The sequence below is a fragment of the Camelina sativa genome, chromosome 12 (genome assembly GCF_000633955.1).
Source record: "Camelina sativa cultivar DH55 chromosome 12, Cs, whole genome shotgun sequence".
NCBI lineage: Eukaryota > Viridiplantae > Streptophyta > Magnoliopsida > Brassicales > Brassicaceae > Camelina > Camelina sativa.
The window spans coordinates 9810523-9824233 of NC_025696.1; the positions used below are offsets into that span (position 1 = coordinate 9810523).

Below are 13711 nucleotides of genomic sequence, written 5' to 3' on the forward strand. Positions count from 1 at the left end.
TTTTTTTTTTTTTTTTTTCAATTTGTAAATTTGGTGACCGATGTGTGACTTTATAGTTTGTTTGTTTGTTTTTTTTTTTTGGAGAAAATAGTTTTTAGTTTTGAATATACTTTTATTTATTTTTATTTTTTTTTTGGTCAAAAAAAAATACTTTTATTTATTTTTATTTGCTAGCCAATTATTTGCTAATTTCGACAAATATTTATATTTGTTATTTATGCAAATTTCTAAATTAATCTGAAATGTTTAGATAATTAATTATATACTTGGGATGTTAATTGCAGATGTTCATAAGAGTCACTCTCAATTTTGTTTAGATGGTTTGCAATTTTTTTTTTTTTTTTAGTCGGTTGAGCTAACTTCAATTTTTTTTTTTTTGATAAACCTACAATTTTCATGTGGGACTTTAGAATAGTTTAATTGTTCTTAACGGTTAATTATTAATTAGTTAGGCTTTGAGCTTAATAATTAAGACTGACATGATTAGAAAATAAGAATTAGGGGTAGGTAGTTGAAATGGACTGGACAACTAGGAGCGAAAACGATATGATGCATATCAGAATAAGATGGACATAAGATTAAGCAACTTCTATATACAAAATATGTTACAGCTCAAATGATGTGGACAATTCCAACATTAATGTTTCGATCAATTATGTGAAGGATATTATAGAGGGCACACCTCACCTCGAGAATGTTGATGCTTTATCTACCGATGTCTCATCACATACGTATTGTGTTTTTCCATGATGTTGTTAATTAAGGCCTTCTTTTGACTTTTTTTTTTTTGTTTCTTATAAATCTTTCTTTTGAGGTACTTGAATCAGCATAATGAAAGTGAATGTGATCTTCAACTACTCTCAGATCTCAACTGAATATAAGATGGTTCTTTCTAAACATCTCCGCAGACTAGATACGACAGTTCGTATTCTGTTATTACGACTGTTTATAGAATTAATTCATGGTTCGTTTAAGTTATTTGTGATCACTACTACTGTTTTGGTTTTTTTTATATTAGGCTTTGACCCACTGAGCATGCAATCTTTTATTTTTTCTTATGCAGTTAGATGGATTACACTTTATTAAAACGAAAGACAAAAAGCTTCTTTTAAAAAAATCTCACTTTAGCATCCACATATGGGTAATAGAGATAGAGCCAGAGACACTTTATCCATTACTATGTATAGGTTCTTTGTTGGTTATTAATGGTCTCAGATTTATGTGACACAATATTAATCATAGTTGCTTTTGCTTCATTCTTCTTCTGATAAATATAGTTTCAGATCCTTTGATTCATCATGATGTATACTAATAAACTTATCTTGCTAGTTTTGTCAACAATAGCTCTCATTTTTGTTGGAGAGAGTCACAAAACAGTACATTCGAAAAAGGAGAAACAAGAAATGGAGAAGCTGCTCAACCATATCAATAAACCTGCAATCAAAAGCTTTCAAGTAAATTTAGCCATTTCATTTTGTAAATTTTCGATATTTTTCTTTTAAATCATTACTAAAAAGTGTTGAATGTTGAACTTTATATATGGTGTCGTTTTAGAAGTGCAACTATATATCCAACTTACATTTCTTTTCAGAACATATCAAGTTTTTCTTACTTCTCTTTCCAACAGACTGGACATGGTTATATATTGGACTGCGTTGACATTCAAAAACAGCTAGCTTTTGATCATCCTATGCTCAAGAACCACTCTATTAAGGTTTAACCTACGAAACACAAATACATCTCTATAAAACTCTTATATTTTTTTGATAAATTGAAATATTATATGCAGTTAAATCCCACAACTATACCTAAATGGACCACATATAACATCACTTCTCATAAATCTAGTTCTTTGCCATTTCCACAAGATGGCATAAGTTGTCCAAATGGGACAGTCATTGTCAAACGGATTACCCTTGAAGATCTTATACATGTGCTCAACGTTTGAAATCCTTGGGATTCAACTATCCAAGACAAGTTTCTCCAAAGGAAAATAAAATTGATCTAACCGGTCATCATGTAAGAATCATTTTTTTTGGTTATACATACGTACGTAGTTGAATTGAGATCCCATCTTAACTTGTGCACAATGCTTATAATTTTTTGATTATCTATTTATTTTTCTCTTTCGTTTTTAGTTTGCCACAATTAGTTACAAAGATTACAATTATGGAGCAAAAGGAACCATTAACATATGGAATCCATACGTCTCACCTTATCAATTTAGTCTTGCAGCTATGACTATTGCAGGCAACAAACGGTTACAAAGCATCTCTGCTGGATGGATTGTAAGTCTAGACCCTAATTTTCATTATCTTACAAAATAAAAATTCGGCAACAAAACGTTCGACGACCAATCTCTGTTTAGGTGTATCCAGGGCTACATCAGAACCAAAGTTCCTTATTCACTTACTGGACTGTAAGTTAATCAAAACATCTTAATGTTCTGACTAGGTTTAGGAAAATATAAGGCTTAGCTTCACTATTATTTAAATATTTGATTCAAGCAGGCCGATGGAAATAATAAGACTCGTTGCTACAATGCACTATGTCCTGGGTTTGTACATGTGAGCACTAAATATGCAATTGGAGCCCTTGCCCAACCAGTTTCGATTTATGATGGTCAACAATATCATCTAGAAATCAGCTTATATCAGGTGTATAAAATTGTTTTCTTCAAACTTATAGAAAAGTCGAAGGTTATGTTATCAACTATATTGCTTTTTGATTTAACTAGGATCATGTTACAGGAGACCGGTGGTTTTTGCTACATGACGAGCCAATTGGATACTGGCCAAGATCATTGTTCAACCGTAAAGGTTTAGCTGATGGAGCGAGTGCGGTGATTTGGGGAGGAGAAGTTTATAGTTCGGTGCAAGATAAGAGCCCAAGCATGGGAAGTGGACATTTCCCACAAAGGGTTTCAAGAATGCAGCCTATGTGAATGGTATGAAAGTAATCACTGATGTAACAAAAGTAGTTTCGAGTCCTATAGCGTCAGCTTTAAAGACATACGCAAACAGTCCAAACTGTTATAACGTGAGGAAGATATTAGGTCTTGGTGAATATTGGCCAAGAGCTATTTTATTTGGCGGACCGGGAGGATGCACATTTTAGTTTCCTTGTATTTTAAGAACTTTATAGATTTTGGTATAATATTTGTCCTCTGTTTATTTTTATAATTAGTATAGATATTGTAAACCTATGTTTAATCTGATAAATATATTTTTAACATTCAGTTTTCTAGGAAAAAACGTTTGGTAGATATCTTCATATTAAGATAAAGTTTTGTCTTCTTTTTTAAATAAACAAATTGAATAGATCTTCAGATTTTATTTTTCCTAATTGTTAATTTTAGTTTAAGTTCAGCATTATTATTTTTATAGTGAAGGCGGCCCTTGTTTAGGGTTAGGATTTTGCTTAATCTCCTTTACCACTCTATATATAAATAGAGAGCTATACACATATTAGGTCTTGTACGATTTTTTAATTGTTCCATCGGTTTCCATCACGTCAATCGCTGTCAGAGCCACGCTATGCTCTTCACTTGCGTAGAAGAATTTGTGCGGCTCTGATACCAATTGATGCAATTGAAACATTGATATTGCGTGATTCCTTGTTTCTTTTTACCTTGTTGTTAACGCTTCTTTGTCTCATGTCTCGACCGTCTCAAGAAGACGACACGATTTAGCTATAAAGCATGAGATTTTTTAAGGAGACCAGTTGATGGGTTTATGAGTAGTAAAGATATATGTTTATGATCTTTGCACATTAACTCTCTCTTGTTTTTACCGTCTGAGATGTAAAAAAAAATATAGATCTTCTGAACTTGAAGTTTTTTTTATTTCCACATCCTTTTTCTTATCTTAGATTGATAGATACAAATAAAACTAATTGTGTTAAGATCTTTGCCTTGTAATTTTCTGTAACCTTTAAATAACTACTTAAGCCCAAGATATCAAATACTATTCATTAATTTGATTTTACGGTAACGTATTGGCCACTTGTCTTTTCAACCAAATTGAATGAATGAGTTGAATGTGTGTTTCAATTCTAGACATTCAGAAAGTCATCATTTGACTAGGTAATATGCGCGGGTTGTTATATTAGTTATGTTAATTCATTTTAGATTATTATAATCATAAAATTATGAAAAATTTCTGAGAATATTTTCTTAATAAAGTTTTTTAATGCTTTCTGAAGAGTTGTATTGAAAAAGATGTATTTTTGAAATTTTTCATAAAAATACATATATAACAAACAAATTTCCTAGATGTCAATAATAAACTTTATTTATTCAAATCATACAGTATCAAAATATAACAGCTATTTAAAAAATATTGTTAATGATAAAATTAGAAATTTACTATGATATTCAAAATTTACTTAAAACATTTAATAATTAAATTACATAATTATTTTTTAAAGTATCAATTAAATATATTCCTATAAAATTATATGAAATGCAATAAAAAATCCCAAAGATTAATTTAATTTTTAATCTCTTTTATATTCACCTTAATTTAAGCTACATTGCTAGGTTAAATTCTAATGATTTCTTCTTTGTAGTAAAATTTTGGAAATAGAATATCAAATTTTTTTTATATAGAAAATCATTAAATTACAAAATTTTGAATTAAATAAACATTATAATGATCTTTATATAAGTATATTTTGGGTCACAAAAATTAAATATAATGATGAGTATACCAAAAAATGTACTACAAATTTTTTTGGAGGCAAGAGAGAGTTAAAAAATTTGATTTAATAATTCTATTATAATAGTTTATTTTGTTAAAATATTGCATACTTTAAGAAAAAAATATATATATATACATGAATGAAGATGATTTCTTTAGATTGATTTCCTCATTGGGCTTTGATCGAAATTAGTGTTGTTGAATCTGCATCGATAAATTTTTTACAGCCACCAAAATTTTATTATATATGTAATTGAAAATAATAAGAAGACAAAGAAGAAAGGAAGAAAAACATAAAAACAAAGAAATAAAATTGAACAAAATATAAGATAAATCTAACAAAATATATAATCACACTCTTACCATGAGTTTTGAACCCATGCAAGAACATAAAAAAACAAAGAAAATATTTAGAATGTGAGATATGGTGGATGATGATATGAGAATAGTTATTTATTTGATTTCAAGGGATGAAAGTTAAATTTATAAAATTATTTAAATAGAAGAGTTAATCATAATTTATAGTGTGTTTGAATGAAAATGAATGAAAAATATAGTCAATTCATAATTTATGTAATTCCAGTTACAATTTAGTAGTAAAATGTGGATTTAAAGTATAGATTAATGTACATTATTAGATTTTTATTGAATTAAAAATAAAATATGATTTTTTTAGAAATTAAATGCTAAATGAACCAATAAGAAGAGAGTGAAACTTTATATATATATATATATATATATATATATATATATATATATACAATGTAAGATATACATATCATACAAACTTTTAAACTAAAATTTAGAATTACGTGTTTACAGTGATATTTGAATTAATTTTTTTAACCCATACAACAACAATAACAAAAAAGCACAAAAAAAAATTGAGATATAGTGGAAAAGGATGAGAGAATGAAAGGAATGAGTATTTATATGATGAGAAATGATTAAAAATTATATTTAAAAAATGAGAGTTACAATTCTAATTTATTATTTGTTTTAATACAATTGAGTGGAGAAATATAGTTAATGCATAATTTATATGATTTTAGTTTATATTAATATGTGAATTAAATGTCAAGATTAAATGTTTTTTTAATATGTGATTTAATATCAATAAATATTTTAATTTGTTTTTATTTAAGGAAAATGAATACTAAGGGGCTCAAAATTTTAACTTACACATGATTTGGTTGTTTTGTTGATATAAACTCAACAATCACACATAATTTTCAAATTGAAAATATTATTTTTGAAGTGACAAACTAAATTAGTTTTCTTATAAAATTTTATGAACTTCAATCCAAATATTTTTTAAAACCCCAAGGAGAACTTCTATCTTTTTGGTTTTGTTTTTTGTTTTTCACTCATCAATTTAATTTATAGTGCTAGATTTCATACTAATGGTTTCATCTTTGGAGGATTTTATTAAATGGTATTAAATTATATTGTTTTCTATATTTTATTTCCAGTTAAATATAATTTATTTTTGGGATAATTTTTTCATTTTTCTTACATCACAAAGACCAATTTTTTTTTAATGAAGTTCTTTTTGTTTGCAAAAACCTCAAATTTTAAATAGAATAAATATTATATTCATCTTTACATATTTATCTCTTGGATCACAAAACAAAATAGAGTTTATAGACTTTAAACCAAATAGACTATATAAATGGATAATTTTATTGATCTTTAAATATAATTTATTTATTTTTACAAATTATTAAAAATGATACATGAATATGTGAGATAATTAGAGTACATAATAGAGAATTAGAGATGAATCATTTCAACTTCATGACTTATTGTGTGGTGAATATTGTAGAAGAGTATGAAAAATAATAACTTATTAGATGTTAATCTAATATAGACAATTGAGATAAACCTTTAAAAACATTAAAGTAAACAATGTAAGATATACATATCATACAAACTCAATGATATTTGAATTGAATTGTTTAACTCATACAACAACAATAACAAAAAAACACAAAAAAATAAAAAGAGTTATAGTGGAAAAACATGAGAGAATGAAAGAATGAGAGACTAAAAGAATAAGATAATGAGTATTTATAGGAAGAGAAGTGATGGAAAATTACATTAAGAGGAGGGTATTGGTTTAGGATTTAGAAAGAATTTTAATGATTTTGTGTTTTTTAAAATCTTGCTGATTTATTATTTGTTTAAATACAATTGAGTGGAGAAATAAAGTTAATGCAAAATTTATATGATTTCAGTTTTGTATGAAAATGTGAGTTAAATGTGAAGATTAAATGTGTTTTAATTTGTGATTTAATATAAATATTTTTTTTTTGTTAATTTTGAGAAATAAAGTTAATGCATAATTGATATGATTTTGGTTTTGTATGAAAATGTGAGTTAAATGTGAAGTTAAATGTGTTTTAATTTGTGATTTAATGTAAATTTTTTTTTGTTAAAGATGAATTGCCAAGTGGACCAATAAAGAGAGAGTGAAACCTTACTTTCATATATATGATTTTTCCAACCAGTATTTATTGTTTTCCATTGAACAAAATGAATGAGATAAAACTTAAATCTGTTTTTTCTTTAATTATATTTCTTTTATTTACAGGTTTTAATTAATATTTTTGTCTTAAAAAATATAGTATGAGTTAAAAAATATGTTTAATTATTTTAATTATATGAGTTTAGAAAATAAGAATTAATCATATATTTGTAGTATCAATATTTTTAAATCTTAAATCTAAATTATAAGTTTTAATTTCTTATTATATAAACCTTAGTTCTCAAAGTTAGTAACTCACCAGATCGTGACACGTGTCAGTTTTAACGATCAGAGATCAAAGTTAAAAATTCACCAGATCATGACATGTGTCAATTTTAACGATTAAATATCAAATCAGATCATGACACGTGTTAGTTTTACCAATTAAATATCAAACCAGATCGTGACACATGTCAATTTTAACGATTAAATATCAAACCAGATCGTGACACCTGTCAGTTTTAACGATCAGAGATCAATTTTGTAGATCTATTGCGTGGGTCTTTGATTTGTGCGGATTTTTCAATGGAAGCTATCAGATGCAATGAAATGAAATCGAAGTATATAATGCCTGCTATTTTAATCGAGGATGGAGACACTGATGGAAGTTCTAAAAGTGATTCTACAGTTAGTAGCATTATAAGTTTGGAAGATAAGTCGGTGGTTGATGTTTCTGGTCAAAATTTAGAGTTTTCTTTTCTAAATAATGTTGATGATTCCGATATTGAAACAAGACCTGCTTGATCGAGTATTTGAGAAGCGGTTTCAAATTTGGGAAGTTGGAACGGTATACCATTTTAAAATTGGTTTTTAACCGGATTTATGTGGTTTTCTATCGGATTAGGTTTGTAAACCGTTTAAACCAGGTATATGGAGAAATATATGAGAACTTTTGATTCGGTAAAAATAAGTTGAGAATTTATGATTCGAAAATATTTGAGACGAGGTTGATATGTCTGTATTTTGCATTTCCTTAGCTTGTATTTGTCATGCATTTAGCTAGGACAACTAGTTGTTTTGCATCATTTTAGAACCTCTTTCGTACATTTTGCATGTTTAGGAAGTTTTTGCATCATCCTTGCATACATTGCGCATTTCGGAGTTTTTCAGATGTCTAGGAGATGTTGGAAGCACAGAGGGTCGAGCGCTCCTCACTTCCACAATCGAACGCTCCTCACTTCCACAATCGAGCGCTCCTCACTTCCACAATCGAGCCACGCTCCTCACTTCCACAATCGAGCGCTCCTCACTTCCACAATCGAGCCCTCCTTACTTCTACAATCGAGCCGCGCTCCTCACTTACACAATCGAGCGCTCCTCACTTCCACAATCGAGCCACGCTCCTCACTTCCACAATTGAGCGCTCCTCACTTCTACAATCGAGCCGCGCTCCTCACTTCCACAATCGAGCGCTCCTCACTTCCACAATCGAGCCACCCTCCTCACTTCCACAATCGAGCCATCACTCGAGCCACCGATATAGGGATTGGGCTTTTGACGTCTTCATCAAAGTTGTAGAGAATTGAGTCATCTTTCCAATGCCGTTTATTTCAAGCCAATCGGAGGTGTGGTTCAAGAGTTATCATTGTTTTAGTGGATGCGTATACACCCAGATCGAGCCACTTTCACCGACCATGCTCGAGCCATTTTCATTCACATCACTGGAGCCACTCCTACTCACTCCACTCGACCTCACTCCACTCGACCTCACTCTAGGGAGAGACGACACGCGACTGGACCGCACATGTCAGGAAGACGTTCCGTCTTACGCGCTTCAGGAGATTCCCAAACCGACGCTTCACCTTGTCGTTTTAAGTTTTAGGGATTTACATGTTTTTACTATAAATACATTTTGTTAAGTCTGGACGGAGGACATCTTAGTTTTTATCTCGTTTTGTTTTCTAAGGTTGACCTAGCCACCAAAAACGTATTCCGATCTTGTAATCCAGATAGCTTTGATTTTATTGAGTTTTTGCATTGGATTTCTTCTACAAAGTTGTTCCTCTCATTTTCACCTATCTAAGAATGCTTGTTTCAATGTTTTCTGAGTTTGTATTGTTGATGATGACTTTCGGATCTGAGTAGTGTGTTAGTTCTTGAGGATGGGATAGATTAGGTGGAGGATCTTAGGATGTAGAGTGTTTAAGCTTTGATTGTATGATTCCCTTCTGGACTAGAGTTAGAATTACTAGTTTCTCTCTGATCAATTGGAACTAGGTTCGAGACATTTCCGCACCCAAAAGGTGTTTGATGAAATGTCTGACCAACTAGTGCCAGAGACTTACGTTCCTAGCCTAAGAGATTAGTTGTCTAGGATGTTTGTTGACGTGAATGAACTTGTTTGTCATGCCTGCTCGACCACGTTTCTCTAGCGAGAGCTAGGTATGGAAGTGGTTGAGTCTGAGCAGCTTTTGCCAAGAGATTGGATTAGCTAAGTTGTGATGTTCATTGTTTAGGGATACTTTGCTTGTGGTATGTTAAACACTCCTTAGACTATGATACTCCACTAACATCAATTACTCCATCCTTAGGACTTCTTTCTTTCTGATTTTTATTACATTCCTGGAACTGTTTCGTTTGTTCATGCTTAGAATCGTTTGCGTTTTTATTCACTTTCGCTTCTTGTCATGCATTCTTGTTTCTAGTTTTGTGACTCATTTCTGTTTCGCATTTTGATCATTCTAGGACTGTTAGATAAAAACACTCTTTGAATTGGCTTAACTTGTGACTTCTTGATTGCATCTTGAGTGATAGTAAACTTTCCCAACTGGATTGACACCTTAAGTATTACAACGCATAAGGTTAATTGAGACCTACTAGGAGACACAAAAAATCCTAGTATCATAGGTTATAACTTTAAGTTGTTTTGGTACAATTGGATACTTCTGAAGAGTAAATAGGTCGTTGATCCTTAACGTGATTATGACATATGTCATGTTTATTATTGTATATAAAGTTTCTATTTTGTATATCTGAATTATCTAAGACTTATATATACCATCATGATTATAATTTCAAATTTTTATTTTTATTATATTCTATTAAATTTCTTTCAATTTCTCAACTTTTATTGGGTTAGTCATAAAATCATTGTAATCGAGTTGATAATTTTCACCAGTTGAATAAAAAAACTTCATAGTTACTGAAATTGTGTCACAAAATTTTTTTAGTAATTATAAAAACTATAATTATGCCAAAATGAAAGTAAAGCAACATAAAATTTGTTTAATTTGTTTAGAAGACATTTTATAGGTGGTGATAAAGAGAATACTTTAACAATATAATAATTTTGGGTGTAAGAACATATTTTTAATGGTAAAAGATATAGTAAAATTGTCCGTGATTACTTATTAGATGTTGATTTGATGAATTTTTTGTATGTAAAATATTTTGTGAATAAGTTTTGGAAATTTGACAATAATAATATTTGTAATGATGAGTATTTGGCAAAAGTTGTAGTGGGATATAATTTAGCTTTAAATTATTGTAATAATTGTTATAATATATTAAAAATATATAAATATAAATAAATGTATGTAGGTAAATACAAATATTCTGTAACTTAAATTATTTATATATTTATTTTAGGAAATAATTTTTTCATATATTTTTTAAAAATTATTTAAGGTTTAGGATTTATTTTTTTCATCAATTTTTAAACCCGCACATCGTGCAGGCCCTTACCTAGTATATATATATAACTTTGGATATTATTATAGATATTTTATTAATATTAAAATTTTGTATTCAGCTATTCAACTTAATGATCACCATTTAGCAAAGTAATTTATTTCTCTACATCTTATTCATCTCATTCAGTTTATTCAACTCATTGATTGTTCAGCTCATTTTTATTATCTTAATCAGTTAGTTCAATTTGTTAATCACCATTGTCTAACAATGGATTTCTCTAATAACATTGTATTACTACTTCTGTTAACAGTTGTTTTAGTTGCTGAAGCAGCAGCTCATGAACGGAGAACAATACCTTCGGAAGAAGAGAAGAAAGAAATGGAGAGGCAATCAAAGCTATCAACAAACCTGCCCTCAAGAGTTTCAAGGTTGTCTTAATTAGCCTTCCTTTTTTCATACATGCTTATCAATTTATCATGCATTATGCTGAACAAAAGTGACATGAGTTTATCAAAACATTAACTTATAGACACCCTATTTAATTATCCTTTTTAAACAGACTGAAAAAGGTGAAATATTCGATTGTATCGACATTCAAAAGCAACTAGCATTTGATCATCCTCTGCTGAAAAACCACTCTGTTCAGGTTCTGATTCGTATAGAATTCTCTATAAAATAATGCTCTATAGAGAATGACTTTGTGAAGGCATTGTCATATTATATGCAGCTGAGGCCAACAAGTGTACCTGAGTGGATCTCAAGTAACAAAACTTCACAAAAAATTGATCCCTTAAATCTTCTGCAAAAGGGCATAAGTTGTCCACATGGAACAGTAATTGTTAAAAGGACTACACTCAAAGATCTTATACACTCGCAACGTTTGAAATCCAGACCCGGCCTACCCATAAAGCATCCAAAGCATTTGCTTTAGGCCACACAATATATAAAATATTTTAGGGCCATATCTTCAAGAGATTAGATAGTTCAGATGGTTATGTGTCCCACAATTTAGTGGCTTGTCACGGGTTCGGCGCTGGTACTTTGCTTTTTTCTTCATTACGTTTTTTTTAACAGTTTTTTTCCTTTACTGCTACTCTGCTCTTTTCTTCATTATGTTTTTTTTTCCCCTTTAACAGTTTTCTTTCTTTTTTGCTTACGATTTTATTTTCATTTTTTTGGTAAGAGTTATAGAATTTTTTTTAATAAATCTTGTTTAATTCCTGCTTTTAACAATAAAATCTATAAATATTAGACTTTACTAGATATTAAAATATTCAACTTCTTCATACAAAATCAAAAATAAAAAAATTCTACACAAGAACATGGATTATTGCTGCTGCAGGCTAACTAGGCAAACCATTTTTTTTCCTACCTTAACTTTAATCCTTTTTATTATAATCCTAACCAATGAATTTGTTGTGATGAAAGATAGAAAATTTATTTTTAGATTATTTCACATTTGTTAAAGTATTTTATCACTTTTAAAAATATTTTTTAATTATATTTTAGTATTTTAGTAAAAAAAAAATTAACTAAATTTTATATAGATAATATGCTTTAGGCCACCAAAATTCAAGGACCGGCCCTGTTGAAATCCATTGGATTCAATAGCCCTAGACATATCCTAACAGAGGGAAATGACATTGATTATACTGGACATCATGTAAGAATCATTTACCTAGCAATTCAGTATAAAAACACCATTTTAATTTCTTTTCTTTCCATTTTCTTATTATTTTCTTTTGTTCTGTATGGATATTTAGTTTGCAACACTCGAGTATGATTATAGCAGAGTTGCTGGAGTTACAGGAAACCTTAACCTCTGGGATCCACAAGTGTCACATGATCAAGTTAGTCTTGCAACCATGGCCATTGGACAAGGTCCCCTCGAACATCTCGCCAGCATTTCAGTTGGGTGGATGGTCAGTCTAGTTTTTATTTCTTTCGTTATTAGTTTTTTTATTTCTTTTTCAAAACCATATGAATGCAAAATCTGAGAAAAAGGGTTTGATATATACCACAGGTGAATCCATTGTTGTACCAAGATCATATTCACTTATACACCTACTGGACTGTAAGTTCCGAGTAACCACCCCTTGAATTAAAGTTTAAGCTAATATTTTTCTAACTTCACATGGTCTTAATGATAAACTGATTTAAACAGGCAGATGGATATAATAAGACAGGCTGCTACGACATGCAATGTCCTGGATTTGTGCAAGTCAGCAAGAGGATACCACTTGGTGTCCTTCTTCATCCGGTTTCAGTTCATAATGGTACACAATATAAAATGGACTTAAGCTTGCATCAGGTAAAAAACTCAAGAGTCTCTAGTGATCTCATCTCTTTAGTCTTTTGGATATTCATCTTATAAAACCTTGGGAACAGGACCGTGTCACGGGAGATTGGTGGCTTATATAGTTATATTTGGAGGAGTGAACGTTGGATATTGGCCAAAGTCATTGTTCATAGGCTCAGGCTTAGTTAAAGGAGCATATCTTGGATCTTGGGGAGGTCAAGTGTACAGTCCAACGACAGAAAAGAGTCCAGTTATGGGCAGTGGGCATTTCCCTAAAGAAGGTTTTAGAAAAGCAGCCTTTGTGAACAATATCCAAATCTTAGATGGTAAGGGAAAAGCTTTAATTCCACAAATCTACACTGTAGAGACACATGAGAGCAGTCCAAATTGTTATAAAGCCAAGTTTATTCATGATGAGGATGAACCTTGGATAAGAGCTGTTTACTATGGAGGTCCCGGAGGATGCATAGGGAACTTATCTATGAACTGATGATGCTATTATGAGAAATTCTATAAATTTGAAATATATATCCAAGCATTAATTATGTTTTT

At 30.0% G+C, this 13711-nt stretch overlaps 2 pseudogenes; both read left to right on the top strand.

Annotated features, from left to right (window-relative positions):
* Positions 783-3210, top strand: LOC104731140 (annotated as a pseudogene).
* Positions 11128-13649, top strand: LOC104733341 (annotated as a pseudogene).